General features: G+C 44.9%; 1 protein-coding gene across 1 annotated transcript in view; it reads left to right on the top strand.

The window, feature by feature from the left end:
• Positions 1–17,631, top strand: part of LOC142495724 (zinc metalloproteinase-disintegrin-like VLAIP-B) — a 383,444-nt gene that overhangs the window by 35,756 nt on the left and 330,057 nt on the right. The window lies entirely within an intron of this gene.

Raw genomic sequence — 17,631 nt, 5'->3', positions numbered from 1 at the left:
CGTGACTATAACTTGTAGACAAAATAATGACTAAACTACGTTGTTATATATAGTACAATGTTTGTTCAAAGGATTGTTATAATTTGAAGGTCAAAAAAATGTCATGAACTTTGATTGACATTGTCAGCTTCTAGCTGATGTCAACCCTATCCCAAGACAAGTAACAAACATGAACCCAGGATATGTCTGGTTTACAACAACAACCACCTGTGTTCAGCTCGATGCTATGATTACATCTATTTGTAATTTGTTTTAACACACATGTATATGAGCCAAATTATAATATAAAGTGAGCTATATATTAACAGAAGGTAATGGTATCAGCATTATTGTACAATTTGTGCATGTGTGTGTGAAAAATAATTATGTTAGCGTTTCATTCGAGAATATTACATGCCGAATTTTGATATGCTTTAACGGGCTGTTTAGACGTATTACATACATACACAAAAATAAAAATAGATTATAAACATAAATATATGTACAGATACTGTACATCACAAAGTCAATTATGTTGTTTCTAGCACATACACACTGTGACCAAAAACACACGGATGACACGAATGATTTCATGAAACGATGACTACGGGTATGTTTAGGGGTTATGCATGTTAACCCTGTGTGTGATTGAAGATGTGACCATACTTGAACCTTACACATATACGTGCAAGATGTTGAATGGTTTGATACATCAAAGATGCCAGTGTATGCTATTTAGATTATCATTACACATAATCCCTTCCTGCTGTTCAAGTGGTGTGTGCGCATTCAAATGCTGTAAGTCAAGATTGCACAAACAATACATGCAAAGGAACATATACATATAATATGTATGTATATCCTATAAAGCTATATCTATAACTACATATATATATATATATATATATATATATATATATATATATATATATATATATATATATATATATATATATATATATATATATATATATATATGAAGTATCATCACCAAGCTTATATATATGTATAATTATATATACAGAGAGAGAGGTTTTATATTACTAAAGATATACAATTATGCAGGGAAACTTTATTACAATTGTGAGCAGACACGTGTAGTACAGTAATATTTGTCACCTGCTGGGAATTCCTGATTGTAAATTCCGATATCCCTTTCACCTGTCAAACCCTCCACGACGACCGCCAGAAATTTCTCACGCATCTGCTCCTCCAATGGAGTTAACATTAGAGCTGGTGCAGGCGGCCCGCCTCCAGTGGCAGAAGCATGCATCCGTTGTGCTTGGATTTTTTTTTCAGATTTAACTTGATATCATCAAATCTCTTCCTACAATTCGTCTTGCTCCTGACACGATTCCAACAAGCACTACAATTACAATACCACTGTAATTTGGTCCCACATCTCGTTCTTCACAGCTGAACTTGTCCGTCCTTGAAATAAATAACAATTATGTTTAATGAATATGTAATTGAATGACCAATCCAGAGAAAAAGTGCAAACTGTTGAAAGACATAGATAACATGCTGGTTTATTTTGAATATGTGTGGCACATGAGTATTACATTTATGTGGAGACATAGAAAACTAAGTAAGCTTGCGTGAATGTTGTATGAACCTAATAAATCCATTTATAAGGAATATTAGGTTACTTGCAAACTATGAAACGTGTGTAACAATGTACGATAATTTATAGATATTACATATCATTAGTTATCTTTTAACACATGTGACATCAGATAGAAGATAAAGTTTTGGAATAATCAATGCAAAGATTGACTTACCTAATAAATGGCCATACAGATAGTCATAGCGCTCCAAAATACTGATGACAAGCACTCTATTTTCCTCGTCATTGAAACGAGGATTACGTGGCTGCTCCACACGTTTCTTCCGACCACGTCCAGCCACAGAGCTTGCCTGCTACTGACTGGACTCTCCTTCTTCCAATGGAAGAGACTCCAAAAGCGCAACACCACCACCACCAGACACCCCACCACCACCACCAGACACCCCACCACCAGACACCCCTCCACCACCACCAGACACCCCACCACCACCAGCACTCACAGCAACATCACCTGCACTCACAGCAACAGCACTCACAGTCACACCAACACCACTCCCCTGACTCCACGTTCACTCAGACACATACTCACACGACTACCAGTCCCACTCACACGAGCATCTCTCCTCCCACGCTTCTCGGCCATACCTCTAGCACTCACAAAGAACAGGAAACTAATGTAAACACAATCGCACTCAACACTTCCAAAGAACCAACAAGAAAATGATGTAAACAAACCAACACAGGACAAAACAATCACAATACACAGCAACTCTCTCTCTCTCTCTCTCTCTCTCTCTCTCTGCCAGCTCTGTGTGTTTCTCTCTCTCTCTCTCTCTCTCTCTCTCTCTCTCAGCTCTGTGTGTTTCTCTCTCTATCTCTCTCTCACAACAACACAGAGAATGAATAGAAATACACGGTACCTTTAAATGGGCCACAAAATAAAAAACATGCTTGCATCGGCAGATTCAGAAAGAAGTTCAATTGCTGAACATAACACGCCCTCGCCATGCTCGCCGATACACCTGCGTGATCGGCAAATCATCGGCATAGTGGGAACAAATGTTTTTGGCTTGATTGGCCATGGAATCGGCACTTATTGCATACGACGAGGTTAAATTGGCAAAATCATGCTTATCGGGAACAGTGGCCGAAAATATTTTTTCGGCGCTTAGTGCATGAGGCCCTTTGTCTGGGTTAGCTGTTTACGGTGGTGCCAGCACTTTTTTTATTTATTTTTTTACGATGATGCTGCTTTGTATTCTCCTTGGTAGACTGTATAGGCTGCCCCTAAGTTTGAAGAGACAAACATTTCATTAATAAAAGCACAAGGAGAGCGCTTTTAGCCACTATAATTTAATATCTGCATAATATCAGCACAAATTTTTTTGTTTTTCACCACTGTTATGGAAAATCATATAAATTATCCTCTCTTTTGTTCATATGCAAATCCTATTCCATGTGAACAATATACGACATAAAGGATGATGGTATTTAAAACATCAGCAGCTTGAGATTTAAATATATATATATATATAAATATACAGTGTTCGACAAATCACCCAAAAATCTACTCGCCCAACCAAAAAATCTACTCGCCACCTAGTCCCGCCCCCAACCCCGCTTTAAAATAACATATATAAATAAAATACATTTAATAAATTCCTAGTCAGAACATTCGTTTTGGCAAATGTATTTATTACATTATACTACAATTAGTCCTTGTTACGTGTGTGTGTGTGTCTTTGTGTGTGTGAGTGTAAGTGTATAAATGTCGGATCTAGAAATAAAAGCCACAGGTGAATGACTAGTTTCCTGAACCCCTTAAGCAGGGTCTGGACATCCCCGCTTCACAATATCTAAAGCAGCAATCCCGCCTGGGATCTTACCTGATCCGCAGTCCCTCAATGTCCAGGTACCCTCATTCCCGCAATGTTATACATTGGAGGGGATGTGTTCCCTGCCTGTCTTCTGGGTTAGGGGGGATTCCGATGTCTCCCATGTGAAGCTTGAGTCAGATCTGGAAGAAAGCAGTGTAAGTTATTTTGGTGTAGTATAGGACAGTTAAGATATATAGGGTAAATAAGATATCCAGATACAGAGAGAGGGAGAGGAAGAGAGGGAGGGAGAGGAAGAGAGAGGAAGAGAGCGGGAGAGAGAGAGGAAGAGAGAGGAAGAGAGGGAGAGATGAAGAGAGGAAGAGAGGGAGAGATGAAGAGAGGGGGAGAGAGGAAGAGAGAGGGAGAGAGAGGAAGAGAGGGAGAGAGAGGGAGAGAGGAAGAGATGGAGAAAGAGGAAGAGAGGGAGAGAGAGGAAGAGAGGGAGAGAGAGGAAGAGAGGGAGAGAGAGGAAGAGAGGGAGAGAGAGGAAGAGAGGGGGAGAGAGGGAGAGAGAGGAAGAGAGGGAGGGAGAGGAAGAGAGAGGGAGGGAGAGGAAGAGAGTGGAAGAGAGGGAGGGAGAGGAAGAGAGAGGGAGAGAGGAAGAGAGGGAGAGAGAGGAAGAGAGGGAGAGAGAGGAAGAGAGGGAGAGAGAGGAAGAGAGGGAGAGAGAGGAAGAGAGAGGAAGAGAGGGAAAGAGGAAGAGAGGAAGAGAGGGGAAGAGAGAGAGGAATAGAGAGAGAGGAAGAGAGGAGAGAGAGAGGAGAGAGAGAGGAGAGAGAGAAAGAGAGAGGAGAGAGAGAGAGAGAGAGAGGAGAGAGAAAGAGAGAGGAAAGAGAGGAGAGAGAGAGAAGAAAGAGAGAAGAGAGAGAGGAGAGAGAAGAAAGAGAGGAGAGAGAGAGAAAAAAGAGACAGAGGAGGGAGAGAGAAAAAGAGACAGGAGAGAGAAGGAGACAGAGGGAGGAGAGAGAAAGAGAGAGGGGGACGGGGGAGACCAGAGAGACGGGGGAGACCAGAGAGAGGGGGGAGACCAGAGAGAGGGGAGAGGGGGGAGACCAGAGAGGGGGGAGACCAGAGAGAGGGGAGACCAGAGAGAGGGGAGACGGGGGAGACCAGAGAGAGGGGAGACGGGGGAGACCAGAGAGAGGGGAGAGGGGGGAGACCAGAGAGAGAGGGGAGAGGGGGGAGACCAGGGAGAGGGGGGAGACCAGGGAGAGGGGAGGGGGGGAGACCAGAGAGAGGGGAGACGGGGGGAGACCAGAGAGAGGGGGGCAGGGATGACTGACTGACCGGGACAGGGGTGACTGACTGACCGGGACAGGGGTGACTGACTGACCGGGACAGGGGTGACTGACTGACCGGGACAGGGGTGACTGACTGACCGGGACAGGGGTGACTGACTGACCGGGACAGGGGTGACTGACTGACCGGGGCAGGGGTGACTGACTGACCAGGGCAGGGGTGACTGACTGACCGGGGCAGGGGTGACTGACTGACCGGGGGTACCTCTGGTGTCACACACACATACACATTCTCCCATATATATACACACACACACTCCCACACACATATATACACACACTCCCACACTCATATATACACAGACACTCCCACACCCATATATACACACACACTCCCACACCCATGTATACACACACACTCCCACATATACACACACACTCCCACATATATACACACACTCCCACATATATACACACACTCCCACATATATACACACACTCCCACATATATACACACACTCCCACATATATACACACTCCCACATATATACACACACACTCCCACATATATACACACACACTCCCACACCCATATATACACACACCCATGCATATACACACACACACACACACACACACACACACACACACACACACACACACACACACACACACACACACACACACACACACACACACACACACACACACACACACACACACACACACACACACACGACAGGGGGAAGAAGAGGTAAGGCAGCAGGACCGAGCACCACCACTGCCACGCTCGTAACCCCCCCCCCTTCCCCGTGACCATCTCAAGCCCGGAGATGTGGGGACATGGAGAGAAGGGGGAACACCCGCACAGCAATCCTCTGCCCTGCGCGGGACGCGGGGACAGGGAGAGAAGGGGGAACACCCGCACTGCAATCCCCTGCCCCGCGCGGGACGCGGGGACAGGGAGAGAAGAGGGAACACCCGCACTGCAATCCCCTGCCCCGCGCGGGACTCGGGGACAGGGAGAGAAGGGGGAACACCCGCACTGCAATCCCCTGCCCCGCGCGGGACTCGGGACAGGGAGAGAAGGGGAAACACCCGCACTGCAATCCCCTGACCCGCGCGGTACTCGGGGACAGGAGAGAAGGGGAAACACCCGCACTGCAATCCCCTGCCCCGCGCGGGACTCAGGGACAGGGATAGAAGAGGCAGGGGAGTAAGGGGGTTTGCAGGGAAGGAGCAGAGGGGCCGCCAGACGGAGGATTGGAGAGTACGTACTCTCCAACGATCTCCGGCCAGAAAAAATGGCTGCTCGTTGGGGGCGGGCTCATATAGAGCCTGGCCGCGCGCCCACAAAGCCTGGGAACGCGTGCCAATCAACTGTCAGGTAGGGGTTTTTTTTTTTTCAGCCAGCGCGAGCGGGAACATTTTCAGCGCGAGCAGGGGGGAATTTAAAAAAACGAACACGTGTGCTGCTTGGGCCAATATTTACACGCCCGGGGGTTAAATCCACCCGCCCCGGGCGAGTAAATATATAGGATTGTCGAACACTGTAAATATATATATATACAATGAATTTGACAATAGCTACTGCTTAAAAAATAAAATCTGGATTGCCTACAGTTGCATTCTGTAAAATGAGAGGCTATAGATGAGAGTTCAAATTGAGACACCTTTTGGAGGGAAAGGAGAGGTAATGGTTAAAAGTTATAAAAATACATCACATATGCAGTTAACTTTATAGGAAAAATTATTTCATACTGCTGCGGCCCATTTTATTCTAAAGCATCACCACATTTTTCCTGGATTTTTTCTCGAAAGCGACGCACTTCACCGGGTGCATGCCACATTCGTGTTGCGTTCTCAGCCGCGGGTCAAGCACGGGTCATGCGCGGTTGATGCGCAGTTCATGCATTTATTGAGAATGGTTCGGATTTAATAGGTTGCAATTCTTCGCGTGTCCGCCAGATGGCAGATATTCATGAATTGTAATGCGCATGCGCTTCAGTAATGTGTCGACTTGCAGGTGTTTCGTTTAAAAAAGATACCACAGTGTGCTGTTGTAAATTCGCCTTGAGACTGAAGGAAGAGGTTACAATAATGTATCAATTTAGGCTTTTCATATTAAAGAAAGACAAAGATCAGTTTCTGTTATTCTCCAGAGACCAGCCACCATGAGTTTTCAAGTGCAGCCCGTTTTCCAAAGACCCGACAGAACTTACGCGTATTTGATATGGGCCGCGATTAATGCAACAGATGATAAGATGGCAACATTTGTTCAAATTTATCAGTATTTTATCGAAAACTATGACTTTTACAAATTTTCGCCAGCTCCTCATGTGTGGAAGTGTGCAATAAGGAAAAGGTTATGTAGCGATCCATGTTTTTATCGTATTGATCCCGAATTTATTGGTGGGTATTGGTGTGTATCACCGGCTTTTTCCTGTATCTATGATCATGCAGATGGCAAAAGGCGAAAGGTCGTGTTAAAACCAACTAAGAAACAACAGTCGCTGGCAAGCAATGCGTCAGCACCAGCACCGGCTTCTAATAACGGTCCCACCGTCAGTGATAACCCTTGCTGTGTGTCCACGCACGGATACCTGCAGCCTGAGCCGGATTTCGCGTGCAGTTTCGATGAAGCTTGCATGTACCTAAGCGATTTCCAGCCTCATCAGCTGACTACAGGTGTAGTAGTCCCGCTGCCAACTGTCAACGTGTCTGATCAAGAATACTGGACTGGCAGTGGCCCTGCGCCGGCGCCAGCTGATTGGGAAATTCTATGGTGAGTAATGTTGCCGTATTTTTTTATTTTGAAAATATCAATATCGGTGCGATTCAAAAGTCAAGCGATTCTCCTGTAAGCAATATCATTGGCTGAGCGGCTTCTACAGTACTGTACTGCAGATACTGGACAATCGGTGGAACGCTAGCCGCATGCGCATTGGAACCTTCTTGAAACGCATATGCGTGTCATTACATCGACGGTAGGCTCATGCGCATGTGAACAGGAGACGCCCCCCGAGAAAATTATTGGTGGGACTGACTGGGAACTTCTTTAGGGGACTGACCATTACAGTAAAACTTTTCTTTTTGTTTTTCCTCAGAAAAGAAAACGGCTAATGGAGGGATTTCGATGGATAATATCTCTTTGTGTAACAATGCCTGCACATTGCTGAATCGGATTTAAAAAAATACGTACCGGAGTCTACAGTTTAGTGGCCGTTGTTATTGATTAGGATAGAATACCTGAAACAGTATGCTGATGTTTTCCGACCGTAGAGTATACAATACTTTTTTATATACAGTATATAAACCCCAAAAAATTAAAAGTATGCATTTATTCTACATGTATTACAGTACATACAGTATGTGTCTTCTATACAGTATCAGTACATACAGTACTGTACAGTACAGTTTGTGTCTTCTATTTTTTTTAATACTCTTGTACAGTATCAAAGGAGCCAATGGAACAATTTAAAACAAATCAACATGTTCTTTTATTGGTGGAGTAAGTACAAAAAAAATTATTTACAAATACTGTACAATGTAAAAACATTTTAAGTGCACAGCAATTCAAAACATCAACAGGTGTATGGTTTACTGCTAGTGAAAACATTTATTTACAGAAAGTAAAAACATTTACAGTCAGTCAGTATGGTTTACAGTCACATGTTATAAAAAAAATTCTTTATTCATAAAATATACAAAACGCAACATCTCCTTTATTAAAGAACGGCAAGTCAAAACATTTACAGTGGGATGGTGTGCAGAACAGTCAGTCCGGCTTGCACCACTACAGTCCTCGAGTGACACAGACAGGCCCGGTTTTCAGGGTCACCTTTGAAAACCGGGCCTGTTGGCGGCCCTCGGGGACTGGAATTGTGCAGGTCTTGTGTACAGTAAATACAAACATTTTTTTATTAATACAAGTTAAAACACACAACATCTCCTTTATTTAAGTACAGCAGGTCAAAACATGTTCAGTACAGTTCAACACAACAGTATGGTCTTACCTGTGATTAAAAAAAATTCTTTATTCATAAAATATACAAAACGCAACATCTCCTTTGTTAAAGAACGGCAAGTCAAAACATTTACAGTGGGATGGTGTGCAGAACAGTCAGTCAGGCCTGCACCACTACAGTCCTCGAGTGACGCAAACAGGCCCAGTTTTCAGTGTAACCTTTGAAAACCGGGTCTGTTTGCGGCCCTCGGGGACTGGAACAAAACATTTACAAAACATTTTCAACAGTTAAACACTCACTCAAATGCGTACCCCACCAGATTGTCCTTCCATGGCCGATGCCTTGCATGGCGCAAAACACCATTAATGCAGTCTCGAACGCCTTTCATTACAGGATCTGTAATTGAAAAATTGCGCCGCAATTCAACCAGAATGGTCTTTCTTAAATTGTCAGGAAGCGCCTTTTTTAGGCGATTTCCTTCGTAGTTCACTTTGAAGGCCCAGTCAAAGTACAACAAGTAGGACACATGGTGCTTAAAAAGTAACAAGGCATACTTGTGGGGTGCACCAGCACTCATCACCCTATACTTCTCCCTGAGTGCCGGTGGCATATTGCGCAGGCTGATGTCGGGCACCGTATCGATGCGAGCGAATGTAGGTCTTCTGTGAACGGGTGTGCTTGTGGCAGCGGGCAAGGGTAGGTTGTCTGGGAGGAAGCTTTCCTCCTGTCTTGGTCGCCGTGTTGTCTCCTGGCGTGGTCTTGACGGGGTTGTCATGTCCTCCTCAACGGTATACATGTACACAAAATCTTCTTGGGAAGGGGGTGCGCCTGGTGATGGAAGGTGGTCGATGCTCCCATTTATCACATCCATGCCACCCTCCTGGTCCGGCGTCATGGAAACAGGGGCATGAACACCGAGCAAATGATGTATCCCCGCTATGTCAGCCTCAATCTTCTCCATCCGTCGATCCATCCGTGTATCCATATTTAGCATCCGTTGTTCCATAGTTAGCATGGTCTCCAGAAGCAGATCTATCTTTGCCAGCATAATAGAGTTCTCGGGGATATCCACACTTATCCCATTCAGCATCCGGTCGAACGAGCTGCTTCTTGTGCATGGCGTGCCGTGGACATCTGAGTGGATGGGTGCTATGGAGGATGAGATGGGGGTTCCATGGAGAGAAGCAGCAGCATCGTCAAAGAGGGGTGGAGGAGGTGACCTGTGGATATCCGGGAGAGGAGAAGCGGCAGCGTCATCGAAGAGGGATGGAGAAAGCGACCTCTGGATTTCCGGGCGAGAAGCGGCAGAGTCGTCAAGCGCAAAGGAGAAAGTGACCCGTGGATTTCAGAGGCACCAGCGCAGCGTCGTCGAATAGAACTGGCGAAGATGGCCTGTGGGTTTCCGGGAGGGCGGCAGCAGCGTCGAGGACGAGGAGTGGAGAAGACGGGCTGAAGATTTCCAGGACAGCGGCGGCAGAGTCGTTGAAGCATATGGGAGGAAGTGGTCTGCGGGTTCGATGGGTTGGCTGCCATTTGTTTTGCGTGGAGTGTACATCACTGTATTTCTTCTTGACATAATAAGGCTGACGTCTATTAAAACCATTAGCCTTTGGGGTCAGCAGAAGGTTTTCTTTATTGGCCTTAGCTTGTCGCTTTGGCCTTGGCATGGAAATGGCTGCCGCCTTTCTCTTTTTCTGCATGACAGGCACGGCAGAGGTAAGTGGGTTCCTGCGTCCATAGAATCGGGGTTGCTCCATTGAAGCAGATGACACAATGCAGTATCTGGACAAGGGCAAGTTCAGATAAAGATCATCGAGTGGTGGGCTATGCAAAGTGTGTAACCTTTTATGAATGGCGACCAGGTACAGATGTTGAAAGTGGGCATACTCAAATGTGAGTCATTAACGTATAAATACACCATCCATTTTGTGGATTCACTGCACATTGAATACACATCGAATAAACAGCGAATATACATTGTTGTGTTTGTATTTCTTTCTACTCGCAGCAATGCCTGTTAAAAAGATTTCCAAGGAGCTCAGCATGCGAATTAAGGAGATGCACATGAGCGGACACCGAATTGCTGCTATCCAATGCTGGTTAGCTACTTCTGGCATCGTTGTGCCAGCAACCACCGTGAGCTATCATGCATAAGGAAAAACCAGAGACCGCAAAAGGGCACCAAGGGTAACTAACGCGTAAGTATATTTATATAACTTAATTTTTTTTTATATAAAAAATATTGTACTGTAGATCTACTAGTGTACTGTAATAATGTACTGTGCAGTAGCTCTACTGTATCTAATATTTTAGTTATTTCGGTATATTTATATTTCAACAGTATATATATTTTTTATATTGCTGCATATTAATAGAACAATATATTGTGTACTGTAGATCTACTGTATCTAATATTTTAGTTATTTCGGTATATTTATATTACAACAGTATATATATATATTTTATATTTTTGCATATTAATAGAACAATATATTGTGTACTGTAGATCTACTGTATCTAATATTTTAGTTACTTCGGTATATTTATATTACAACAGTATATATATTTTTTATATTACTGCATATTAATAGAACAATATATTGTGTACTGTAGATCTACTGTATCTAATATTTTAGTTTTTTCGGTATATTTATATTACAACAGTATATATATATTTTATATTGCTGCATATTTATAGAACAATATCTCATTGTATACTATTTTTACACCAAATGATGTGCTGTGCTTGTGGCCTACTGCACTGTAACTTACTGGATTGTTTTTCTTTACATTGTAGGGAGACAACTCTTCTGGTCGACAAAATAAGTGAGGAGAATGATGAGAAGAGTGCATTAAGGGTCAAATACACTCTGCACGAAAATCACAATCTGACTGTATCCGAGACCAGCATAAAGAAGATGAGAAGCAGAATTGGATGGAAATATGGACGTGTGAGGTTAGTACTTGACAGTACAGGAGGTAAAAGTGTTGTTTAGGAAACTGTACTGTACCGCTAAAATTATTTATTCCATGTCATTACAGAGCGTACCCCATGATAAGGGACGTAAACAAAATCAAAAGAGTGGTCCAGTCCAGCGGTGCGCAAACTGTGGGGCGCGACCCCCAGGGGGGGCGCGAGACTGCCAACGGGGGGCGCGGGGTTTACAGAGGCCCCGCGCGCTTCCTGAAGGCACTTAAATTAAGTGCAGAGGGAGCTACAGGGCCTCTGTAAACCTAACTTACCGTGGCTCGGCGGCTTCCTCCCTGCGTCGCCATGGCAACGTGGCGTCAAAATGACGCTGCGAGGTCATGTGACGTCACGTTGCTATGGCAACGTGACGTCATTACGCCGGAGCGCGGGTAAGTTGGGGTTGGGGGGGGCACGGGAGTGAGGGGACAGCCGGAAGGGGGGCACAGGGAAAAAGTTTGCGCCCCCCTGGTCCAGTCCCAGGCATGGATCGACAGTGGGGAAACTTTCCAGGATTGCATCTTCACTGACGAGTGTACTGTATCGCTGGAGAGATTTGCCACCTTTGCATTCCACAAAAAAGGTCGCATATCTATGATGCCGCGGACAAAACACCCCGTGAATATGCATGTGTGGGGTGCCATCTCTAGGCGTGGACCAGGATGCATTGTCATCTTTGAAGGTAAAATATATAAAATATAATGTAGCCTTATGCACTGTACTGTACTAGTGTAGCCTTATGCACTGTACTGTACTATTGTGCAGTTTTGTGAGCACTTTTCTTTTCTTGTTATAGGAATCATGAATAAAGCTTTCTTCCAAGACAAAATTGTGCCTGAGATAGTGGAATACATCACACGCGAGTTCCCGGATGGTCACCGTTTCTACCAGGACAACGATCCGAAGCACACCGCGTCAACAGCGCATATCCTTGAGCGCAGTATCAACTGGGTGAAGATGCCAGCGGAGTAAGTGCGGTAACCGTGTCTCATTTATTATCCCACTGTTTTTACTGTGTACTGTATCTCTTAAACTAATTGTCCTTTTTTTCCAATGACAGATCGCCAAACTTCAATCCGATCGAAATGGTCTGGCATCAGCTGAAGGACCATATCCGAAAAGTGGTGAAACCCTCCAAAAAGGATGAGTTGGCGAAAGGCATAGCTTTTTGCATTTTAGTTTTTTTGTGGTATAGGTTTATTTTAACCCTTATTATTATTTCATTCAAAATCATTATGATCTGTTATTTGTATTATTTGTTATTTTTATGATTAGTACTACAAGTGACAATGTGAAGCGCTATGTACACTAATGGTGCAATGTGAATAAAGACATACATACATACATACATACACACAATAACTATCAGAGTGACACACAAACACTTCACTCCATGACATGTATATTATTATGCCCTCAAACTAGTTACTATGAGCTTTCTAAGACAAAAACAAACAAACAAAAAACATTTAAAGAGGATGTCCCCTTTTTTCTTTTTCCATGCAGAATTCATGCATTTATTCCTTAAAAACTACTTTTACATTCTTAAATTCAAGCCATTTCTTCCTAGGTTAATAATTATCTTCCATGTCTCACAGACATGCAAGTCCTGTGATCTTTTAGTGAAAAAACGTGAGGGAAGGGGCAAGAGGGAAGGGGGATGAGGAAAAGGGGAATGAGGAAAAGGGGGGTCCACTAATGCTGCAGCTATTTTCAAAACAGAGCCTGATATGTTTCCCTTTCCTTCTTATTTAATATACTCTGCGCCACTAAATATCCATTTTTAAAACATTTTATTGCCATAATGTCCACACATAATTTCAAGGGATGTACCATTCACCGGCGACTGCTGAGAACGTAGGTTTCCCCATAATTCTCCTGTTTTACACCGGACAACGTTAGCTGACCATGTACCGTATTACACCGATCAACATTAGCTGACCATGTACCAATAAGGTGCCCACCACTTGGTATAATATAAGTAGAATATAGAGTTAAGGACCAGTGGTATTAAAAATAGTCATCTGCTGTTCCTTAACAATAGTTCTCTTCCCAAGTTTAGGAGACTTTCCACCTTATTACTATTATAAAAAACAGAAAAACAAGGCGCACAACGCACATAGTGTAATAGAGTATAAAACGTGACTTTATAATTAAAAATAAATAGTTCTGCGTACATCAAGATAAAAATTTACAAGCGGTTGGTTATTGGGTTTACCACACCATAGGATGACCGGAGGCAGCGCCCTTGGTAAGTACCAGCAGGGGATGTATCAGCAAGCGTCTTGTCTGCTTCTTACTCCACAGCTGCGGGCTCCAGTGTTCACCGTCTTGGGATGGTAGGTAAATAAGTCCTATAGTAGGAGTCCCAGAGCACACGGCTCCGAGCGGCGTGCTACTCCTCGCGGGGCGCCCGACGATGACGTCACAAGTCGCCCATCAGCTTCCGGAAACCTTCTCCTGGAACGCACAGCGCGCGTGTCAGGTTGGAAGTTACCAGCGGGATGGAGTAGAAAGCGCGCATGCGTCAATCAAATCAGCTTACAGACAGTGTCCAGAGACGCTTAGAAACACTTGGGGAAACGAGCAATGACACCCTTCTTTCCAACGCGTTTCGTAACACTAGGTTACTTCTTCAGGGAGTGTAATAGGATACACACATGATGATTGTCTGGGGTTAATGCATACATGCAACATACAGGGGATCCCTAGTATAAGGAGGAGTGCCCAGGTAAATGCCATGTACCCTCAACCTAGTATAAGGGTTCAGGGGATGCTCCTGCTATATGATAAAGCTTTAAGTGTTTTTTGTGTGTAAAAAGTTTAAAAGTAATTTCTAGAGTGTGGCAAGGATGAGGCTAGTGAGTGTAGGCAGTATATCCCCTTACTCCATCCCTGACACTAGAACGGGACTTACACATTTTTATCCCACAAGATACAGGACAGTATATTTTATTAAAGAGATGTTTAATAGGTATATGTACTGATAACCTGTCAATGAACTGTGGGATTTCCTAGTCCTGGTTTCTGAGGAACCAGATGGCTACCAAGCTTGGTGCCTATGGGTCTGTGCAGAGTCCGGACATGAAAGCCTCAGGGATTCCAAGGTGTTAGAACAGGCGGGGTACTGCAGTTATACTTTAGTACCTCTGTCCTGGGCTAACACAGGGCTATCCGGACACCATTTGCCCAAACCCAGACTTTGTGGAGCCTGGACAGCGGGTGGGCTCAGTTTGCTAAGAGGCAGAGGTGCCAGGTTGGCACATGCCCCCGGCATTACAATACCGGCAAATCGGTGATTGGCTGGCAGGGGAATTCCCACGATCTGATAGGCTGCAGAGGTTTGTGAATGGAACACTGAAACCCATAAGAAACCTTGCAGCCAATCAGGAGTGCAGATTCCAAGCGCCAAAGCATCAGCAGCAAATTCAAAGATGCTCTGTGCTAAATAGACGCGAGCCGGCTTCAAAGATTTTGACTCTGAAAATGTGCTAAGTCCCGCTTTTTGAGAACGTAGCGGTCGTGGCTGGCATTACATGCTGAAATCAGTTCTAGGATTTCGTGAGTACCTCCCGGTTATTGGAAAGGGCTCCTACAGAGGTCCTTCTTGAGAATTTCGCTTAAAGGACAAGTTTATTCGTTAGCTCCGTTCCCAGTAAGTGTGTTAACCGTGTAAATTGTGTTACATTGTGTGTATGTCTTTTCCTGAAATAAATGACAATTTATTTTACCTCCTTGCTTAGCTCAATCAAATAATCCCGGTATAAAAAGGTGTTGATAAACCTGGTCTCCCATGACACCTGGTTTATCCAGTCCTCTGCCGAGGCATGTGTCGATGCTGGAGCCTGTGCCACCGCTGGAGCATGCTCTGCCACCAATTCATCGATGCTGAATCACCTTCACACCATCGGTGGACCCTCCCTGCCGAGCTTCCTAACTCACCGCCAAACACGCGCATAACAGCCACTCCAGACCGCACTGCCATGCCTCTTCCTGCCGCTCTCTCATTGATGATACCAGTCTGCCGTCTCCAACCACTGGACTTCACGCCACCTCCTGTGCTGGGATATCTGACACAGTGAGCCATTATGAACAGGATACAATATAATGGAACCAGGAAACTCCAGATGGGGAACTTTCCTCCAGGTTGATCCTTGCAGAAAGAGGGAGGTAAGATTCTCCCCTTCCCCCTTAAATACCCCTCTATCCCCCCACACTATCCTGACCTCAAAGCTCCTTAGGGGAAGGGCCCCTCTATGGTAAGTCATGCCGCCTCTCCTCTTACAGGTCCTTTTTGACAAGCTGCAGGCTGCTTTTTGGGTGAAACATCTGTTCAACATATTGTACACTTTTTTTTAGTTGACTTCCTTCTAGCAGGCCTCTGTTTTCAGAGATTTCTTCCTATAGGTACAATTAACCATCAAGTTGGTATTATTATTATTATGTAACGCATATTCCTCCCCCCCCCAATCACAGATAGGGTGCATGTGCTGGGGAACCTATATGTATGTTACCAGGTGTGTGGTGCTTTTACCTGTTAGGCTCACAGGAGGCCTGAGTCTCCGCCAGTGAGAGCCTTGGGTGAATCCTCTGGAACGATTTTACATACAGAGCCTCCACCAGTGTAGGATTCTAGGGAGTGTAGAATGTCCCCTACACAGGACCCACATATATTAACCACATACACCAAAGGTATATATAACACAGGTTTACTATATGGGCAGATAAACACAATACACATGCATCAACAATATGACATCAACAGTACAGAACTTCAGTGTCACCCTCCGCCTTAACCCCACACTGTATTCCCAAAGTCCTTGTACCCAAAAGTCCCAAGAGTCCCACAACCCCACCCATGTGTGGGACAGCGTTGCCCACTAAGATGAAGTGTATAGGTGGTGCACTTGGTGACTTGGAGAATACCTGCCTGGTGCTCCTGCAACCGGGTACCACAGAACAATGGAAGAGGACCGTCTATGTCCAGCGTCGAAGCCTCAGCGCTGGCGTCCTTCTCCTGGTGGATGGTCTCCTTCTGAGCGAGTTCACCACTCAGACAGTCTATGTCTCTGACAGAGAATGATTCACTGCAACACTGACCCTTCTTTGCTCAGAGCACGCAGCACTGCAGCTGTGTCCCTGACTAAGCTGACTGCTAACAGGGCAATGTCTCTACCTAAGAGGCTTTCCCTAGAGCAGCCACAAACTGAAGGGGAGATGGGCCTAGCTGGGGCCTAAGGGGTAACCTGGTCTAGTGTAAAAAGCCACTTGCTCCCTACACAACCTCCCCCTACCTTATCCCAGCACCAGCTGACTCGCATGGTCTGTGCGCAACATTGTATCTTTCTCTAGCAGGAGAAGCTGCAAACCCTATTGGCTGTCTGGCTGCATATGACAGAGATCATAGGGCAGTCCCCAGAGGCTGCTGGGTGTTGTAGTCCTTTGCAGAGCTCTTTAACATTAGGACCGTATGCGTGAACTGTAATGGCCGCCGCAGCTGATAACTGCGCATGTGCGAACTTGGGAATGTCCCTGACTATGGAGCGCCGCTTCTGCCACTTCTCACTCCCTATAATGGCTGCCGCATCGCGTCTGCGCATGTGCCAGCCTCCACGCACACGCAGACAGAATAAAGATGGCGGTGCCCTGCCACTGATGTCGCCGGGAGCCCCTTGCAACGCGCTTGCCCCTGCAGCAGCACACACGTAAGGGGGAAAGGAACCGGGAGATAGGGATAGCGGAGGCACCCTGGCTACAATTATTATTATTATTATTATTTATTATACTTCATTTCTTGTATGCAAATGTTATTTAAATCTGTTGTGTATGGCACTTTAGAAAAAAAATTGACATTTCAGTGTACTATGCACATTCTCCTAAATACTTTGCTGATTTATCTGGTTAGAGATTTATCATTTATCTGGTTAGAGATTTTTTTACCTGATGTGTCTTGAGATGTTCACCTGTTTTAAGATGGACTACGCTTTTCTCTTCGTGAGTTAATTATACTGTATCCTGTGTCATAAAACATTTA

The sequence above is a fragment of the Ascaphus truei genome, chromosome 5 (assembly GCF_040206685.1).
Source record: "Ascaphus truei isolate aAscTru1 chromosome 5, aAscTru1.hap1, whole genome shotgun sequence".
Taxonomy (NCBI): Eukaryota; Metazoa; Chordata; class Amphibia; order Anura; family Ascaphidae; genus Ascaphus; species Ascaphus truei.
Note: the sequence above shows the minus strand (reverse complement) of the source record. Positions and strands in the feature narration are given on the sequence as shown.